At 48.0% G+C, this 21,341-nt stretch overlaps 1 protein-coding gene across 2 annotated transcripts in view; it reads right to left on the reverse strand.

The window, feature by feature from the left end:
- LOC123744984 (transcription factor SOX-4) overlaps positions 1–21,341 on the reverse strand; it is an 82,754-nt gene that overhangs the window by 26,592 nt on the left and 34,821 nt on the right. The window contains exon 2 of one of the 2 annotated variants that reach the window (XM_045725217.2): positions 12,720–12,816. The exons of the other annotated variant lie outside the window; for it this stretch is intronic. The gene's annotated coding sequence lies outside the window, so the exon portion shown is untranslated. The remainder of the gene's footprint in view (positions 1–12,719; positions 12,817–21,341) is intronic. 2 annotated transcript variants of the gene reach the window in all.

Consider the following 21,341-nt stretch of genomic DNA (forward strand, 5'->3'; position numbering starts at 1 on the left):
GGCTGAGTGTTCGCCTCATACCCCTTCCATTCTGCTCTCCACCTCTCTTCTCCCTCCACCTCTCTTCTCCCTCCACCTCTCTTCTCCCTCCCTCCACCTCTCTTCTCCCTCCACCCACCTCTCTTCTCCCTCCACCCACCAACCACACCACCCTCCTCACTAGGTCAGGCGGCGCCGCTAATTTGACAGCTGTCAAGCCTTTTCTATCAGGAGTATGATATAAGAGCTGGACGACTGCCAGGCGTACCGTGAAAGACTGTCAAGCGACTGTCAAGTTAGCCGCAGTCTCCATGTCAGGGAGGTTCTTGCAAGCAGCGACACGGCCGCTCACTGTATTGCAATATGTGTCATTAAGGTCGGCTACACGACACCAGGCAGCCGAGACGCCAGCAGGCGGCTCAACACAAAAGATAAGGCAGTTATCACCATTCAACACTAAACCCCTTTTGAGCACACAGCACACAGAGCGGGGACCAGAGCTAGAGTTCAACCCCTCGGCAAGCCCAACTAGGTGAGTACCGGGGGTAGGGGGGAAGGGGGGGCGTTTCACACATTTTATCCATAATAAACTCACTAAGCCGTAAAAGACTCATCAGGAAACTGTTTTATTCACAGACACCCACATTGGCACCCAAGCTAATTTGCATATAAGGCAAAATAAATCTCTGTATCCCCATTCCTTTTCCACCTATGTCGTCCCTCGGGTGTTTGGGGTGATTTCCATACCCGTCTTATCTTGAGGTTATCTTGAGATGATTTCGGGGCTTTTTAGTGTCCCCGCGGCCCGGTCCTCGACCAGGCCTCCACCCCCAGGAAGCAGCTCGTGACAGCTGACTAACACCCAGGTACCTATTTTACTGCTTAGCCACATTCTTCATCGATATTGCCCATAGTTTCCCATTTGTTAAAATAAATCCCATTAATCTCTCGTTCCTACATATTTGTTAAAATAAATCCCATTAATCTCTCGTTCCTACATATCCTTCCCACAGATCCACATTACTTTCCCCTGTTCCATGTATATATTCTTCTCCATATATACTTCTGAAGGTGGTTCGGCATCTCGTAAGACTTGTCCATTTCTTGAAGGAATTGGACAGGCGGCGTCCTTCTCGTGTCTCCATTCATCTTCCTGTCTCTCTTCCACCTAATTTATCATGCCCTTCTTCCCTCTCGTTGCACTGCCTCCTCCCGCGTCCAGGGTCACTGCGTCCTCCTGCGTCCAGGGTCACTGCCTCCTCCTGCGTCCAGAATCACTGCCTCCTCCTGCGTCCAGAGTCACTGCCTCCTCCTGCGTCCAGAGTCACTGCCTCCTCCTGCGTCCAGGGTCACTGCGTCCTCCTGCGTCCAGGGTCACTGCGTCCTCCTGCGTCCAGAGTCACTGCCTCCTCCTGCGTCCAGAGTCACTGCCTCCTCCTGCGTCCAGTCACTGCCTCCTCCTGCGTCCAGAGTCACTGCCTCCTCCTGCGTCCAGGGTCACTGCGTCCTCCTGCGTCCAGAGTCACTGCCTCCTCCCGCGTCCAGAGTCACTGCTTACTGCTGCGTCCAGAGTCACTGCCTCCTCCTGCGTCCAGTCACTGCGTCCTCCTGCGTCCAGAGTCACTGCCTCCAGAGTCACTGCGTCCTGCTGCGTCCAGGGTCAGTTGTGGTCTGCGAGGCCCCAGACTTGTTCCAGCCGTAGCACCGTTGGTCATCCTGGAGACCTTACATGTCACTTAATGCTTCACTCCCGCCTCTTCCCCTTGGCCCACTATCTACCCTATATACATATATTACACACACACTATAAGCGGTAGCCGGCGGTGCCCGGGACTCTCTCTACAATATCACTAATAGCACCATAACAACACTCCACACACGGGGTGTGAATGATAATCAGACACACTCCGCATGTCATCATAGGTTATCTAGGGTTCTTCAGCTAGCCTCACCCTTCAGCTAGCCTCACCCTTCAGCTAGCCTCACCCTTCAGCTAGCCTCACCCTTCAGCTAGCCTTCACCCTTCAGCTAGCCTCACCCTTCAGCTAGCCTCACCCTTCAGCTAGCCTCACTCTTCAGCTAGCCTCACTCTTCAGCTAGCCTCACCCTTCAGCTAGCCTCACTCTGGCCGGCGACACTCGTGGTGGAAGAATGATTAAACAACTCACACTCAAAGGCTGACCTCAGCATAAGAGTGAGCACCCGCACCTATACGTGCTTATCCTCAACTGCTGAGCTCATCTCAAACACCAAGTTACAATAACAGATCCCAGTGGCAAGACAAGAGGGGGGCCAGTGTTCACCAACCATTGACACAACCACTTACGAAACCTCTACATCATTCATTAACCATGACGGCTTTGTTTACACTTGTTATTAAACACTTTATGAGCTCCGAGGCTGTTTGTAGCAATAATAACTTGGAATACGAACGTTCGAAGATAGTAAGCTGTTTGATTCAGGATTGTCACCTAGATAAAATAGGTACCTGGGTGTTAGTCAGCTGTCACGGGCTGCTTCCTGGGGGTGTAGGCCTGGGCGAGGACCGGGCCGCGGGAACACTAAAAAAGCCCCGAAATCATCTCAAGATAACCTCAAGATAGGGGCCTGATAGCTGAGTGGACAGCGCTTCAGATTCGTAGTCCTAAGGTTTGATTTGTTCCGACAAGCAGTACTATTGTGGGACCGAACTTGTGTAATGTTTTGACGGGCGGAGCATCTGGGTGTGTGTGTCGTAACACACCTGCGGGTCCTGGCTGCTGGGAGCCATTACTCACCACGTACAACTAATTACAAACTTTGTAAATACTAAACTGTTTTAGAATATCAGTATTAATGTCACTAATTCGTAGGGTAAAAAAAAAAAAGCTTAATCTGCCAAAAATTCAAGTTTGAGCCATTCGTTTAATGATTTGAAGCACTTATAAAGAGAAGAAGGAAGAGATGGAAAAGAAAAGTAGCAGCAAGAAGAGAGAGAAAACGGGAGAGTGCTCTTACAGCCCCTCCCACCCCCACCTCCCTCATCCCTCCCACCCCCACCTCCCTCATCTCTCCCACCCCACCTCCCTCATCTCTCCCACCCCCACCTCCCTCATTCCTCCCACCTCCACCATAATCTCCCTCTCGCCCTTGACTCTGGGTAATCAGCTGATGATACTTCCCGCTGGCCTGAGTCCCTTACACTCAATCCTCCCTCACATACACAGCCCCTTCCTTCCCCAAAACCCTGACATCAACTACGTATGTCAGACCAATCCTGTAGTATGCGGCGTCTGCTCCGAATCCATATTTACTCAGTACAAGACGAAATTGGAAAGAGTCCAGAGGTATGGCACCAGGGTAGTCCCAGAACTAAGAGGTAGGAGTTACCAGGATAGGATGCAGGCATTATAACGGAGACATGATTACCACATACAAAATTATCAAATTGATAACACAGATGGTACACAAACAAGGAGACACTAGTCGAAACTTAATGTACCTCGCCCTGCCCTGGTGACGCTCTATTACTCCCTCGTCTATCCTTATCTCAACTATGGTATCTATGCTTGGGGTTCTACTACCCAAAATCATTATCCAAATGAGTCACGGAAACAATAGAAGGTTTTTTCAGTGCCAAGAGTAGTGAACAATTGGAATGCGCTACGAAGCACATTGGATGCTAACTCTATTCACGGCATTAAATGTAGATACGATAGAGCCCAATAGGCTCCGGAACTTATACACCAGTCGATTAAGAAATAAGAGGCAGGACCCAAGAGCCGTAGCTCATCCCCATCGAACACAATTAGGTGAATACGCACACACGAGTGAGAAGGGGGGGGGGAGGATAAAGTGGCCTTTGTTTTTAAGTGGTTGAGGCTACTGGGACGTGATGGGGGGGGGGGTCCTGTACAGGAGCAGCTACCTTCACCTCTCCTTGCCCAACCTGCTCCACTTTGGGTCACCTATTTGCTCTTCTACTGTCATCTTTTACCACATGGATCCTCAAATTATCCCTTATGTTTATCTACCTGTTGATGTCGGCGCCTGCCCCTTACCTACTGATGTCGGCGCCTGCCCCTTACCTACTGATGTCGGCGCCTGCCCCTTACCTACTGATGTCGGCGCCTGCCCCTTACCTACTGATGTCGGCGCCTGCCCCTTACCTACTGATGTCGGCACCGGCCCCTTACCTACTGATGTCGACACCTGCCCCTTACCTACTGATGTCGGCGCCTGCCCCTTACCTACTGATGTCGGTCGGCACCTGCCCCTTACCTACTGATGTCGGCACCTGCCCCTTACCTACTGATGTCGCCACCTGCCCCTTACCTACTGATGTCGCCACCTGCCCCTTACCTACAGATGTCGACACCTGCCCCTTACCTACAGATGTCGACACCTGCCCCTTACCTACTGATGTCGACACCTGCCCCTTACCTACTAACGTCACTCTGCTGACCCATTAACCGACCGTGGGTGATCGTTCCCGGAACCAGCCCCATGTGACAATGAAGACACCTCCCAATTTCTCCCTATTCTCTGTGGCTAAATATACCCGCTCTTCACTCTCTCATCCCCCAAGCACACCTCTCCTCCCTTCCCTCTCTCGCGGTATCAGCTTCACCTGACACCTCTCCACGCACTTCACTTATCACCTACCCTCTCTATGTCTGGGTTTGTACAGTAACTTGCCTTCCTGACCTTTCACCTCATTAGTCCATCTGATTGTCAGTTTTACTTACACCTTTTGGTGCGTGCCTACCTAGACGTACTTCCCTAGATGTACTTTCCTAGAGGTACGTGGAGGGGTCCACTGATCTCCCAGCCTGGCCATCCCAACAAAATTTTTAATGTGATGACTATGATCTAATGTTTTAATTAATGTATATCTTTTTTTTTTTTTGCTTTTCTGAATCGTTCCACACTACTCCACAGGTCTTCTAACATTATTTCCTATCATCATAACCATGCACTTGCCAGGGATGAAGTCTAGAAACCATGTAACATACAGACCACTTCTGGATTACGTTCATATCAGCTAGCAAGAAATCCCAGTCCCTCTCTGTTTTGATTTTCTTCACTAGTTTTGCGTCGTATGCAAACACTGATATGAAAGCGCCGATTTACCCTTGTCAGGTTGTTGACATCTATTTATAAGAGCAAATAGGCCGTGGTACCTTTCCTTGTTGTTTGAAATTGAAATTGAAATAAGTTTATTGAGGTAAAATACACACAAAGGGACGAGGTAGCTCAAGCTATTCTCACCCCGTTCAGTACATCGTATTAATACATACATAGACACACATCACAAACAATAAACATATTACCAAACATTCTGAGAGATAAACATCTACATTTCCTAATCCTTGTGGTACTTCCTCATAGAGCCGAGCCTCTCTTCTCTGACCTTTTGTTTATTTCATGAGAAATATTCTCTCAAACTGTGAGACTTCTCGGTACACCATCTTACTGCTCTTGCTTAAGTAGCAACAATAGTCTCTTGAGGCAGACAGTGTCAAATGCTTGCTGACAGCTGCTCAGATCAACTAATTTTTTCCTTGCCTCAAGTGCTGCAATTGTGTGTGTGTGTGTGTGTGTGTGTGTGTGTGTGTGTGTGTGTGTGTGTGTGATGTGTGTGTGATGTGTGTGTGATGTGTGTGTGTGTGTGAGAGAGAGAGAGAGACAGACAGAGACAGAGTCTGACAAATCCTACACCGCCTTATGGTCGCCACCACACCTGCTGTTTACAGGGTTTTCAGCCTCGCTGCCCGTTGTTGGTCTGTTTTCCTGCCAACACTCCATCAGTCGCCTTCCTTGTTGACAAACAACCTTCCATTCACACCGCTTCATTCAGTGTTCTCGCTGCGTTACACCGCTTCATTCAGGGTTTTGGCTGTGTTACACCGCTTCATTCAGTGTTCTGGCATAAGTATACGACACAGAAGTCGCCATGTCGTAAGTTTAGGACACAGAAGTCGCCATGTCGTAAGTTTAGGACACAGAAGTCGCCATGCCGTAAGTTTAGGACACAGAAGTCGCCATGTCGTAAGTATACGATACAGACGTCGCCATGTCGTAAGTTTAGGACACAGAAGTCGCCATGCCGTAAGTATACGATACAGACGTCGCCATGTCGTAAGTTCACGACACAGAAGTCGCCATGTCGTAAGAGCATGGCTCCTGACTGTACCTCCAAAGCAAAATAAGACGAAAAGTGTGAGTGTGTGTGTCGCAAGGTCAGGAAGGTGTGGAGCTCCTTTAGATACGAGGCACTTGTCTCAAATGGCACTGTAAACACAGCGAGGGTCGACCGCAGCGGTGGCTCTTATTATCAGCACCTTCGGCTTGACCTCTGAACCTTCCCTAGCACGCACGAACACGCATGCACGCATGCACGCACGCAAGAACGTGAAACAATTTTGTTCAGTGTCAAGAGTAGTTCACAGATGGAATGCATTAAGCAGTGATGTGGTGGAGGCTGACTCCATGCACAGTTTCAAAGATAGATATGATAGAGCCCAATAGGCTCATGAATCTGTACATCAGTTGATTGACGGTTGAGAGGCAGGACCAAAGAGCCAGAGCTCAACCCCCGCAAGCACAACTAGATGAGTACACACACTCATTGTGTGAATTGGTGTGGGTGAGTTACTCAATTAGGTGAGTACACACACTTGTCTGGAGTATATATATATATATATATATATATATATATATATATATATATATATATATATATATATATATATATATATATATATATTAAGGTGTACATACAAAAGAATGGGGGTGGTAGGAGAAGATAATATTAGTGTTCAGTGAGAAACCACAAGGTCTCCTCTGAATACTTTTTATTTTCTTCTCCGAGGCTATGGGTCCCCACATTTTCACCAGAGGTGGTACCCTAACTTTATATATATATATATATATATATATATATATATATATATATATATATATATATATATATATATATATATATATATAGGTTCTACGAACCTGTAGAACGTTGCTACAGGTTCGTGCCGATAGGCTCTGAGACCCTGGGCGCCTGGGGTAAATGTGCACTTAAGGTCCAACAGGAGGTGGGTGAGGAACTCATTACGCAAACTAGAGACTCAAGAGCGACCAGTTTCGTGTTCCAGCGCCTCAGTGTCGCGATCCAGAGAGGAAATGCTTGAAGTATCTTGGGCACGCACCCAACCTCCGAAGGGCTGGATGTGGTCATAGGACAGTAATTGTTATATATATATATGTGTGTGTTTTGTCTATAAACTGTAACACAACAGTCACAGCAGGAGAGCCCCAACTGAGACTCAGGAAGTGTCAGGAACACTGTTCCGTGCCTTGCTACCTCTTGGTAAAGGAGGAGGAGGAGGGGGGGGGGCAGGGTAGGGTAGGACAAAGGTAGGGGGGTGGGGAGGGACGGGTTAAGAGTTGTGTTTACCCCTTAACGTGCTTACCCGACCCACAGCTGGCTTAGTTCCTGCCCTCGTTGGTGGTATCCTAGCCCCCGGCAACTATCCACCCGCCGCCACCACCCATCCTACACCTCTTGACTTTAGAGAGAGAGAGAGAGAGAGAGAGAGAGAGAGAGAGAGAGAGAGAGAGAGAGAGAGAGAGAGAGAGACTGACGGACGCCGAAGAGCAACATTTTGCAAGATGAAATTACAACTTTTGACTCTTGAGAAATTGTTTTAACAATTATTATCTAGATAAGTTGTCTGATTAAGACAATTGTTTAATACCCACAGAAAGCCACAACACCAGAGTCACCACGCTCGGTGCTGAAGCATTTCCTGTGTATACTATTACAACCTTTTTCTTTGTTCTCACCATCTCACCTTCCGGGCCCTTTTCCTCGCATTCCGTTTTATCTCCAGTCTTCCTTCCCTTCTGCAACCCGTGCCCCTTGCCTTGCCCACAGGCAGCGACGTCCTCCCTACCCCACCCGGGCATGTTACCCAGCCTGGCGGAAGTGGCCGAGGCAGTCAAAACACCGAGGGGGGAAAAATTGTGCCTTTTTCTCACTCCCGCGAGCCTGTGACAACACCAGACGCTCCAACTCTCACCATGCAAGCCCTCCTCGACAGCCTCAACGGTCTAGATCAGTCTCATCCAGCCCCTTCCATCACGCCTAACGTCTTTCCAGACACATTCAATACTGTTACTATGATAGTGTTTTCACTCACAGGGTGAGTGACGCGTCCCAGTGACCCCAGTGACGCGGTGAGTGACACTTCCCTCTACAAGCAGAGTTAATAATAATAATAATAACAACAAGGTAAAACACTCTTCCCTTCGAGGGGCTGTCTGCACTTGGGCCTCCCACTCGCACGAGTGCTTTACAAGCGCCATGACAACGATTTGAAAGCAAGACACGACACTGACATGATGTGAACGTGACTGATATGGCGTGACACAAGTGATATAACATTAGCGTGACACTAAGCCATAACGCTGACATAACTGAGGCATATGACGGGGGGGAATATGATGATCAATTTAAGATACACGTGTACATTACTGTGCATTAATACTAAGAATACGAGAGAGAGAGAGGGAGAGAGAGAGAGAGAGAGAGAGAGAGAGAGAGAGAGAGAGAGAGAGAGAGAGAGAGAGAGAGAGAGAGAGAGAGAGAGAGAATATACCTTTCAATCACTCAAGAGGCAGGCTAGCAACAGACCCACGAATAGGTTGACACAATACAGTAATTCCGGCACCATGGGCGGGGGGGGGGGAATAGGGGGAGGGGGGAACAGCCAATCATAACAACAACAAACTATCAGGTGGCCAAGAGTAAGCCCAGCTTCTGTCATCATGGACGAGTGCAGCTTGTAACGTCTAGGTATAATGAGCCATACTTTCCTGCGTGTGTGTAGCTATTGGCATCAGTGGTGTCCACTATATCCAGACTCCGCTACTGACCCGAGGATCACCTGGACTTTAAAACACAGTGCACTGTATCTAATGCCGCACTGTTTACAGTGACACTGTATGCAAGTAGCGTTAATTCTCACTAGTTAAGTATCGCTGTATTAAGGCTTAAGTATCTGTTTAAGCACCACTGCAATTATCACAGCATTAAAACACTGCTGTATTAAGCACCACTGTATTTAAGTATAACTGTATTTAAGCACTGCTGTATTCAAGCTCCAATGTATTTAAGCATCATTGTATTTAAACACCACTGTATTCAACACCCTAGGTAGCACTAGAAGCAACACAGAACTCAACACTGCAAACAACTTATTTGCTTAAAATAACACTCACGAAACACTGTATTTCCTTGACACCTTAATTATGTAACAATGCTCAGCAACAGTAGAGCTTGGTTTGAATAACAATCATTTAAGAAGCATCAGCTTAAGTAACACCCGCTTGAAAAAGCACTAATTTAAGTAACACTTGTGTGATGTAACACCCGTTTCAATAGCACCAGTTTCAAACACTGTTGTATTCTGAATAACATTGAATCATCACAAAGAGGCACTTTTATGTTTCAGTATCAAGTACATATATAGTTACAACACTGTTTCACTAAAGTAGCATAACACAGTCACTGTATTTTACAACACATCGAACACTTTATGTAGCATACATAAATCTGTGTATCTATGTATTTACGTATGTAGCTTAGCCTAGCATTTTAAAAGCACTACAATCACCTTCTGTGGTTGATTGTTCAATAAATCTCTGAATTGTATGTTTGACAAATCTCTCACACTGTCCATGGAGGACAGAAGAAAATGTATATATGCTGGTTAGCATTGTTAATGTGTGGCCACGTCTGTGGTAGAAAATAATAATAAGAAAAACTGTATTTTACAACCGTGCAAATAAAACACTCGAAAGTGACATTTGAACACATTCACAAGGGCCGTGACGAGGATTCGAACCTACGTCCGAGAGGATCCCAGGACGCGTCCTTAATCGTAGCGACAACATTTTCCACAATAACAATATTTTCAATTGAGAAACAGAAGTATCTGTTCCAGCCTCCTCTTCCTCCAACGCAGTAGTCTACCCTCACATATTACAAAACTTTAATAAGCTTTACATCCAAATATAAAAAAGTGTGTATAGTGTAAATCAAAGAGTGGTAGACCGAGTTTTCCTCACCACTGCAGACGAGGTGACATGTTCACTACGTGTAAAGTATCGAGAGGTACCTTGAATGAAGGTACCCTTCATTCAAGATGAAGATGAAGGAACATCCTTCATTGGATGAAGTATTTACACATATTTTCTCGATGAAGAAACACAGAACGAAAATGGAAACACAAATAAATTGAAGAAACATAAGAATAAATTAACCTAAAACCGAAGTTGAGGAAATTACCTCGGAATATAACTTGAAGGGACAATATCTCCAGGAGGTGTGGCTCCTCAAACTAGATCTCGCTGCCACAGACACGGTTTGGCACGCCATTCTAACTTCATCATAGTATTTTCCCCTTGACTATTCCCCCCATCACCATGTTCTTCAACTACTCTCCTCCCACAAGATATCAATCAATTCAATTTCTAACGGAGATTGCATTCGTCTCCCTTCCCCTTACCTCAACACAGTCCGCTTTCTTTAACCCTTTGTCGAAATTACCGTTCTCTTCCCTACACAAGAAATCTATTTAAACTATCCCAGTCCAAAGCTAATGTGTTGGAGATCTTAGCGGGCGGGTGAAAACGCGATATTTAAGATGCCGTGTGTTGCCTCCAGGCTTACCATAAGGAAGATAGGTCGCCCCCCATCTGGGCAAGGACCCACCCCCCTCCCCCCAAGGCTGTCTATAAAGAAGGCGGGTCACCCGCTATTTAGGATACCCATAACTCGGGATAAAGATCTGGAATCCTGCCACTAGCTAAAACCAAGTTTCTCATTAGCCATCGGTGCAGGATGGGACCGAGCCCCGAGGGCCACATCCAAGTATCCACGATCGTATCTCCCAGCGGACCAGAATACTGTACTAACACAAGACTGTGAAGGCTGTTTGCCCCGTTCCTTAATAATCCCTGGTGTCCCGAAGACAGGTCTTAGTTACTCAACAGTGTCAGTGGCTGCGCTCTCTCTCTCTCTCTCTCTCTCTCTCTCTCTCTCCTCCATACCTTAATCCGTAAACGAGGGAGGATGTACGAAACCTGTACATCCTTCCTCGATTACGGCCAATAAAGACTGTATTTATTAAACAGTTTACAAGCTTCGAAACGCTGCACGAGTCATTCTTGGTCCAAGGTTGGTATTGTTATAAACAACCTCGTAGCTCATCCAACTCATAAACAGTTTAATAAATGCAAACGTAGCCACTAATGAGGCTATCATGCTAGAGGCTATCATGCTAGAGGCTATCATACGAGAGGCATGACAGCCTCTAGCATGCTAGAGGATGCTAGCATTCCTCACGTACACTTATGTTTTTCTCCCTAAACTCTCCCCTCAATTAACATGGGAGTCATACACACTGTTAAAGCCAAACTTCCTCTTTTGAGCACAACCAAGACTCACGTGGGTTTGTAAACACAGCCGCCAGCACCTGTTGGTCTTGGAGGCAGGAGGGCGAGGCAGAGTTAGTTACCAGTGCCCGGAATGTAAGGGGGGGGGAGAGGCATGTGTGCACTCACTCACCCCACATGCTTAACAGAGAGAGAGAGAGAGAGAGAGAGAGAGAGAGAGAGAGAGAGAGAGAGAGAGAGACCGGCAGGCCGGAGCCAACATTATCTCCACTACAGGACCATTGAGCACTCTTCTCTTCAACCCATTATGACTATCACCACCACACCTAAATATAACTCCCCCCCTCTCCCCTCCCCTCCCATAACTCTCCCCTGCACCACTCCTTCCCCCCCCCCCTCCCACTCTGTCCGTGACCTACCTTCCCCATTCTAACCTTGACCTCATCCTCCCTTCTCCTTACCAATCCTTCAACTCTCTCTCCCCTATCTTTACCGTTTCTCTTCCTTCGTCCTCCACCACCTCCCGGCTTCCTGTCACCCACAATCAGTTGCTACTCTCTTTCCACTTTAAGACAGACCATACAGCTTCACCCCATCCCCACCATCTCCACCCCTCCCTATTATCCACTGCACTAGTGCCACTTGCAACCCATCCGTCAAACCCATCATGGCTAATTTTAGAACCTATCCTCCCCCACCATATATATAGTCCCCACCCACGCCCCTCTTATATATATGTATATATATATATATATATATATATTATATGAATATACGCATATTATGTATTATTATATATATATATATATGTATATATATATATATATATATATATATATATATATATATATATAAATTATTAAATATGACTGAAAAAGTAAGATTAATAATTCTAACACGAATTTTCTTTTCTCAATATTTCTTATGGTTCTTTTCACTGTCGATGGTGAAAGACCATCGACAGTGAAAAGAACCATAAGAAATATTGAGAAAATTCGTGTTAGAATTATTAATCTTACTTTTTCGGTCATATTTAATAATATATGTCTACAGGAAAGACATATAATATACTATACTTATATATATATATATATATATATATATATATGATTTTTATATGCAGATTTTTATATGCAGTGTGCAGTGTGCTATATATATATAATTTTTTTTTACAGAAATGTGCATACACACAGCCACAGGCTTGCAAGCGGTGGTAAATATTTGTATAGTGAGGTCAAAATACTTATAAATAAATGTAGATACAGTTACAGACAAAATATAAAATGTGTAGAAAGCCTACTCACCTATCAACCACAAATTCGAACAAAGCAACAAGAATCGTCAACCACCATCGCATCAACCACCATCCACAACGCAGATATCACAGACGCGTTTGCTCACCTGAAAATGTTGAAAACAAGAATTAAATATAATTGACAAAATATTCTTTAATATTAGTAGAGGTAAAAATGATTATAACCATACACTGCTTACTGCTAACACCAGTATTTTAACGGCTTATAAAACATATTTAACTGCTTAACTGCCTCATTACCGATTAACTTCCTCTCCGACACTATCCCTATATAAGTCGACAAAGGACGAAATATAGGGAATAATAGAGAGGGAAGGTAAAGAACAAATAAGAGAAAGAGAGAGAGAAAGAAAGAAAGAAAGAGAGAGAGAGAGAGAGAGAGAGAGAGAGAGAGAGAGAGAGAAAGAGAGAGAGAGAGAGAGAGAGAGAGAGAGAGAGAGAGAGAGAGAGAGAGAGAGAGAGAGAAAGAGAGAGAGAGAGAGAGAGAGAGAGAGAGAGAGAGAGAGAACAAGGGGTTGGGAGGGATGGGGAGGGGTGGGGAGGACAGAGACAATGGAAGACAAGGGGAGCCAAGCTGGAGTAATTGCTACCCGTGAGCAATGAGACCGTCTGTCTCTCAGTGGGAGGTGATGGCTAAGAAAGCCTTGAACGAAGGACGTGTGTGGTGGTGGTGCAGAGTGCGCTCTCGCCTCCATGTCGATTAAGCATACAATATAATTCTTCCGAGTCAGCATTGCCAGGAACAACAAGTAGAGCAAGCAGCAACACCAGAACATGCAGCAGCAGCAGAAACGGCATCAGCAGCAACAGATATAACCAGCAGCACAGCAACACACCCGGAACACGCATCACCAACACCACGAAAACAGCCAACCAAACGGCTAAAGACGGACCCAACTCCGACAAACTCGGTCCCAATATATGCTTCCAAATTTGCCATTCCAAGTTCTTGATACAAGACTCCAGCAAGGACGCGGGCGTGTGCACGAAGGTGGGGGCGTGTGCACGAAGGCGGGGGCGTGTGCACGAAGAAGGGGGGAGGGATTACAAGGCTACCAACACTGAGGGAAACGCAGTAAATGCTCTCGTGAACTACTGTAGAATGTGAAGCAGCTCGTCAGAGGTAACCAGCGACCGAGACCTAGTGAGTAAGCGAGCGAGCAAGAGGGTGAGTGTTTAATAAGCGAGCGAGCTAGCGGGTAAGGGGTTAAAGCGAGCGAGCAAGCGAGTAAGGGGTTACTAAGCGAGCGAGCTAGCGGGTAAGGGGTTAATAAGCGAGCGAGCTAGCGGGTGAGTGGTTACTAAGCGAGCTACTACATAAGCAAGAAGGTAATAGGTTGTATAAGAGTGGCTCAGACTGCTCGCTCAACAACCCAAGTCGACCAACTAAAGCTTATCACTGGAGCTCCGCCGCTCCTCTCCCTCTCTTGCTCACACTGGTCTTATCTAAATAATTACAGGAGGGAAGATGGGGATGGAAGGTGGGCGGAAGAGGAAAGAAGGGGAAGAATGGGAGAGATAGAGGGAGAACGGGAAGGAGGCACTGTAGATGTAGACTTTGTAAAAGATTTTGGTGGATGAGAGAGAGAGAGAGAGAGAGAGAGAGAGAGAGAGAGAGAGAGAGAGAGAGAGAGAGAGAGAGAGAGAGATTCTAGTGTGAGAGATAAACAGTTTTCCACTGACAAACAGTTGCCGTAGAGTTGACCCTACGAGAAAGGTGGAATAATTTATTCAGTACTATTAATCCAAGGAAATGTCAGGTAATAAATCCCACCAGTATATACTCTCCCATCCCTCAAGACACCTGTACGAAGCCATGTATCCCACTGGGATATCCCACATGTAACCCATGTATCCGCCCATGACACCTGCAGGTACCCAGCTGACAACCCCCCCCCCTCTCCCCCAAATCCCAGGGCAATGATTACAAAAAAAATCTCCCGTTAAATGACCGTTTGTACAACAGTGTGAAAAATATGGCTAGTTCAGTGAGGGGAGAGAGAGCGGGAGGGGAGTTCTGAGGGGAGCTTACCGTGGGACGGAGAGCGGATGTGTGGGATGGGGAGGATGAGGAGGCGCCTTAGGGAGCCTCCCCATCCCATCCCCCTCATAATGAATAACCTTCAGACTTGCCTCATTAAAAATGAGTTACCGAGAACAACGCCAAATTTTTGAGAGGGCAAATTACCGAAAAAAGCCGCTGTGGCCACTATTTCTTGGTCTGGACATTATGCTGATACTTCGTTAGATAACGTACACGCACGCACGCACGCACACACGCATGCGCACTAAACATAACGCATCGTCTTCCCTGTTGCTCTGGTCACTTGACCGTTCCTAGCTAAACCCAGTTGAGGTCTACACACATTACTGCATTGGTAAACCACGATCTCATTTGCAGTAAGTCAAGAGAGAGAGTGAGTGAGTGAGTGAGTGAGTGAGTGAGTGAGTGAGTGAGTGAGTGAGTGAGTGAGTGAGTGAGTGAGTGAGTGAGTGAGTGAGTGAGTAGCGCAGGACAAGCTCATCAGCGTCCGTAGGCAAGGTCACCCTAGGTCTACACTGCTCACAAGTTACCCCAAAATGTGCAGATAGGACTCTTTTAAACTTACACCAATACTAAACGGAGTGTTTACCTACAAGGAGACAAGGAGAGAGGGACACACACACAGACACACGCTGGATGCTGAGTGGACAGCACGCTGGACACGTAATCCTGTGGACCGGGTTAGATTCCCGGCGCCGGCGAGAATCAAAATGTTTCAGAGTTTCTTTCACCCCTGATGCTCCTGTTACCTAGCAGTAAACAGGTACCTGGGAGTTAGACAGCTGTTAAGGGCTACTTAATTGTGGGGGGGGGAACAAATAATAGTAGTTAGTAACAGTTGATTAATTGACAGTTGAGAGGCGGGCCGAAAGAGAAGAGCTCAACCCCTACAAGGACAACTAGGTGAATACAACATACAACTAGGTGAATACAGACACATGCATGAGGGGAAGGGGGAGACAGGAGAGGGGGGGGTTGGGGTGGCGTCTGTGGCCGATGATGTGTGATTGTGGAGACAAAAAACTAGTAGGAACAGTGGGTTGGGATACGAGGAGAGACCAAGCTGTTGGTGGTGGAAGAGGGTTTGCCTTAGACTGGTTACTGGTGGGGGACCAGACGTCTGGATAGGGACCAACTAACCCCTTACATCCTTTTACTCTCATCTATCCTCCTGTTATCCCAGCTGGCCAGAGAGGAGTGTCCAAGGTTTCCACCTCCCAGCACAGACACCCACTGTCAATAGGTGTGCTAAGAACGAACCCCTTCCTGTATCACCCCACCCCTAAGTCCACCCCACTCGTAGCCATACCCTTCCCCCTATCTCAACCCACACATCCCAACCAAGCCACCTCCTATCCCAAGGTCCTGGGCGCTCCCCCAGGACCCCAATCCTAGGACCAACCCCTCTAACCCCCCCCCCCCCCCCACCTACCACTATAATCATGTACCCGCCACCTCTCCCTCTTTCCTACCACCAAATAAGCAAGTGGCCTCGCCACAGCAACCGTCGCCACAGCAACCAGCACCAGTCAGGCCGCGCCTTGTCCTTCACAAGTTCAGATAAAAATGTTCCCTAGGCGTGCAACACGGAAAGTAGTTTTTCTGGTTTAATAACGCAAAATTCCTATTGCAACGCTTGTGCAATGCTGTGAGGAAAATGTTAATTCTCAGTGCTCAGGGTGCGTGGAGCGGAGATTACACACACTAGGTCTCCCTGGGTATCCGTGGATTTCTGTGGATCCACATGGGTCTCTGTGGGTCCACATGGGTCTCTGTGGGTCCACATGGGTCTCTGTGGGTTTACATGGGTCTCTGTGGGTCCACATGGGTCTCTGTGGGTCCACATGGGTCTCTGTGGGTCCACATGGGTCTCTGTGGGTCCACATGGGTCTCTGTGGGTTTACATGGGTCTCCGTGGGTCCACATGGATCCACAAGGGTCTCTGTGGGTCCACATGGATCCACAAGGGTCTCTGTGGGTCCACATGGATCTCCGTGGGTCCACAGGGTAAGGTTTCTGGCCGTTACCCACCACTGGAGTGTTGAGGTGCTGAAAAAGACTTACCTCACACAGCCATTCGTCCCTTCCCCCTGCACGACACGCCCATGACGCCATGTACACCCACGCGCCCAGGTACACCCACGCGCCCATGTACACCCACACGCCCATGTACACCAAGGCCACACTCCCCTACCCCTCAAAGACAAGCCCCGATTGATAGTGACTCAACCATTATTACGTCAGGCAGAATGTTAAGAGAGAATTCAACCGACCTGCTGCATCTCCCCCCTTATACCACCCCCTAATACACCTCCCTAAAACACGCCCCTATCGACAAACAGAGACGGGCACACAAAGGCTTAAATGATAGTGTTCTTAAGAGTCTTCAAATGTGATTAGACAAACTGTGGTGATAACTCATACTCATTCAGAGTCAAACGACAAGTTATTTTATCTGAATGCTCTTTATTCCTCTCTCCGAGGCTACGGGTCCCCACTATTGCACCAGAGGTAGAAACAGGCTAAACTCACCCCACCAAAAACCCAAGAGCTGCCAGTTTCCTGCTCCAGCGCCTCAGTGTGGCGATGCAGAGGGGAAACGCCTATCCGGAAGCAGAGGAGCTCAAAGAAATCCACAACTTTTTTAACCTTCCGTTGTACTCCCCAATGTAAAACTTGTAAACCTTCAGTACCTAATAGAGTAAAACACAAAGAGAAGGGGGGGGGGGTGGTAGGAGAAAATAACATGTAAAGTGCATTGCAGGAGACCCAAAAATCCCCTCTAATGCTTTTGTGTGTGCTTTTCTCCGAGGCTACTGGTTCCCTTCTAACCAGAAGAGGGGAAAAAGATTACCCCATATATTTTATAATGTATGTATGTTTGTATGAATGTACGTGTGTACTCACCTAGATGTGCTTGCGGGGGTTCAGCTTCGGCTGTTTGGTTCCACCTCTCAACTGATGTACGGATTCCTGAGCCTACTGGGCTCTGTCATATCTACATTTGAAACTGTGTATGGAGTCAGCCTCCACCACATCACTGCCTAATGTATTCCATCTGTTAACTACTCTGACACTGAAAAAGTTTATTTTCTAACGTCCCTGTGACTCATTTGGGTACTCAGTTTCTACCTGTGTCCCCTTGTTGGCGTACCATCCGTGTTAAACAGTTTATCTTTATCTACCCTGTCAATTCCTCTGAGAATTTTGTAGGTAGTGATCATGTGTCCCCTTCCTCTTCTGTCTTCTAGTGTCGTGAGGGGCATTTCTCGCAACCTTTCGTCGTAACTCATGCCTCTTAGTTCTGGGACAAATAGGGACATAGGAATGTTCCCAGAACATAGGACACATAGGAATGCTCCCAGAACATAGGAATGTTCTGGGGCACACACACACACACATACACATTTGTGTGTGTGTTAGAGCATTATGAAAATGTTCCCCTCAGTGATATAAGGTTTCCGGCACGGAGAACCCCCCTCCATGTGGGGGGGATTAAAGTATTACTACATCTATTTACAATAGTGTCTCTTTCACGCAGGACACAATATGAAATTACAGCCTGCACTTAAAAGCCTGACACTGTGCTGTGTTCAGTTTCATAACCTGAGAGAATTTGGAGAGCCATGAAGGATGAAAAGAGGCACTGGAAGAGGGGCACGGGAGATAAAATGGGTCAGGGGGGGGGCGGCTGGAAGAGGGGGAGGAAAAGGGCAGGAGAAAAAGAAGGAAGAGGAATATATACATAAGTGTGTAGTAGACCTAAGCGAACAGCCTCTCATTAGACCAGTGCCCCCTCGCATGGAAATATTAAACTATAATTAAATAGGTTAGTCAGCAAGACTGGTAGACCGGTCCCGGAACGTCCCTTGCCCCCGTCACCACCTCACTACCATTTTCCTTCCCTGCCATCACCATCACCACCACCACCACCACCATCACCACCATCACCACCACCACCACCACCACCACCACCCAGATGGGGCGCCAAACACCAACAATGTGGATGGAGTCGCTAACCTGTTGTGGCTTCTTGTCCCCGCCTCACCGATTAGCCCTGGACGGCATGCACCACATTAGCTCTATATGATCATAAACAGAGAGCCGACCAAGGCGCCGACGAGGGCCATATCGCAAGGGGCAGCTGCCTGATATTTTCCAGGCACCCCGGCGGCTCCATCTCAAGTCTTGATAACTCTACCGCCGTCAGAAGCGCCGCCCGCGATACAAAACTCGTTATCACAACGATGACCAGCGCCTCCCCGAGTGTGGTGCTGGGGTCGAGGTCCCCCATCTTCCTCCAGCAGAGAGAGAGAGAGAGAGAGAGAGAGAGAGAGAGAGAGAGAGAGAGAGAGAGAGAGAGAGAGAGAGAGAGAGAGAGAGACAGACAGTTCAGCCTAGCCTTGTACGCTGGTGGGAGACCCGCTTATACATCCTAACACCTGCCTAAATGCTTCTCTTCCCCTTTGATGGCAGCATTGATAAAAACATTCGCAATTAACAAAGATGAAATACAATATCAGACCCTAAACTTTAGAAATACAGCAGCGTAGCTGTTGCATACACAAGCAGGTGTATGAACCAGACAAGCAGCTGTGGCTTACACCGCCACCTTTCCACAGCTGCAGCGAAATGGTTTAACTAATAAATAAAATATAATATATAGTAATATTATGACATTATCCAAGTCATTACGACTTGACGAAGACGGCACCACTGCTCCCTAGAGAAGGTTATCTTGAGGTTATCTTGAGATGATTTCGGGGCTTTTTAGTGTCCCCGCGGCCCGGTCCTCGACCAGGCCTCCACCCCCAGGAAGCAGCCCGTGACAGCTGACTAACTCCCGAGTACCTATTTACTGCTAGGTAACAGGGGCATTCAGGGTGAAAGAAACTTTGCCCATTTGTTTCTGCCTCGTGCGGGAATCGAACCCGAGCCACAGAATTACGAGTCCTGCGCGCTATCCACCAGGCTTTCGTGGCCCCCACTCACACACAAGGTACACAAACATTTTGTTAATATAACGTTGCCTCAACTACACACTCCTTCCATCCCTCCCTCGTCAACCACACACTCCTTCCATCCCTCCCTCGTCAACCACACTCCTTCCATCCCTCCCTCGTCAACCACACACTCCCTCCTCCCCTCCCTCACCATCCACACACTCCCTCCTCCCCCTCCCACATCAATCACACACTCCCTCCTCCCTCGGGGGGAGGGAGCCTCGGGGCCTCGTAGCCTGGTGGATAGCGCGCAGGACTCGTAATTCTGTGGCGCGGGTTAGATTCCCGCACGAGGCAGAAACAAATGGGCAAAGTTTCTTTCACCCTGAATGCCCCTGTTACCTAGTAGTAGATAGGTACCTGGGTGTTAGTCAGCTGTCACGGGCTGCTTCCTGGGGGTGGAGGCCTGGTCGAGGACCGGACCGCGGGGACACTAAAGCCCCGAAATCATCTCAAGATAACCAAGGTAACCTCCCCCTCCCACATCAACCAAACACTCCCTCCTCCCCCTCCCACACACAACCCCGACACAAAAGCAACCTCCCCCGTCGTGTACTGAAGCACTAATGCACCGGGGTTCTCTCGTATTAAATAGAAATAAGAGAATATGGAGGTCGTGGCCACTGTGGCTCTGATAAGCCGACCGCTCGGTCGACTGGGATAGAATGAATGTCGGTCGGCCTGGAGGGGGGAGGAATGTCGGTCGAGACGAGGAAAGGTTGGGGAAGGGTAGGGCTGGAAACAGTGGGGAGGGCAGGAAGAGGGGGAGTGGTGGTGGTGGTGGGGGGGGGGGCAATCTGGAGCCAGGAGAGGTAGAAATGTAGGGTATTGTGGGACAGAGGGAAGCGACGGGATGGGAGTGATATAGGTGCTGGGGGGAAACGGGAAGGGGGATCACGACAAACAGGTGTCGATCCTGGCTAATAAGAGGTGAAAGAACACAATCCGGGCCAACTGGGCTGTGGTGGGTATGTGGGCCTGCGGGCCGCTCCAAGCAACAGCCTGGTGGACCAAACTCTCACAAGTCAAGCTTGGCCTCAGGCCGGGCTTGAGGAGTAGAAGAACTCCCAGAACCCCATCAACCAGGTATCAACCAGGTATCAACGAGTCATTCCATTACACTATAAAATCAAGGCTAGAAGCTGACAATGCACATTTAGGGAACCTCCCTTCTCACACGCACCCACACCCAGCCACACACCCCGCCCACTGCCTCCCACACCCACACACTGCCTGCCACACCCACACACCCCGCCCACTGCCTCCCACACACTGCCTGACACACCCCGCCCACACCTGGGAGAGGAATGGAATTGATGATGAAAGTTGAGGAACAGATAAACAAGGCAATTGAGTTGAAGGTAGGGTGGGAAACGCTGGGGGGGACGGGGGATGGGAAAGGATTGAAGGATGGGAACGGGATTCCCATCCTCCACCAAAGGGCTTGAGGGAAGGTCAGGGTGCATGCAGCCCCAGTGGGATAGGAGGGCGCGTCAACCATCCCATCCCTTCCCCCGTAATTGGCCATTCGAATTAATATATCGCTTATCCGGAAAGCCTCTCC

Source organism: Procambarus clarkii, chromosome 57, assembly GCF_040958095.1.
Source record: "Procambarus clarkii isolate CNS0578487 chromosome 57, FALCON_Pclarkii_2.0, whole genome shotgun sequence".
NCBI lineage: Eukaryota > Metazoa > Arthropoda > Malacostraca > Decapoda > Cambaridae > Procambarus > Procambarus clarkii.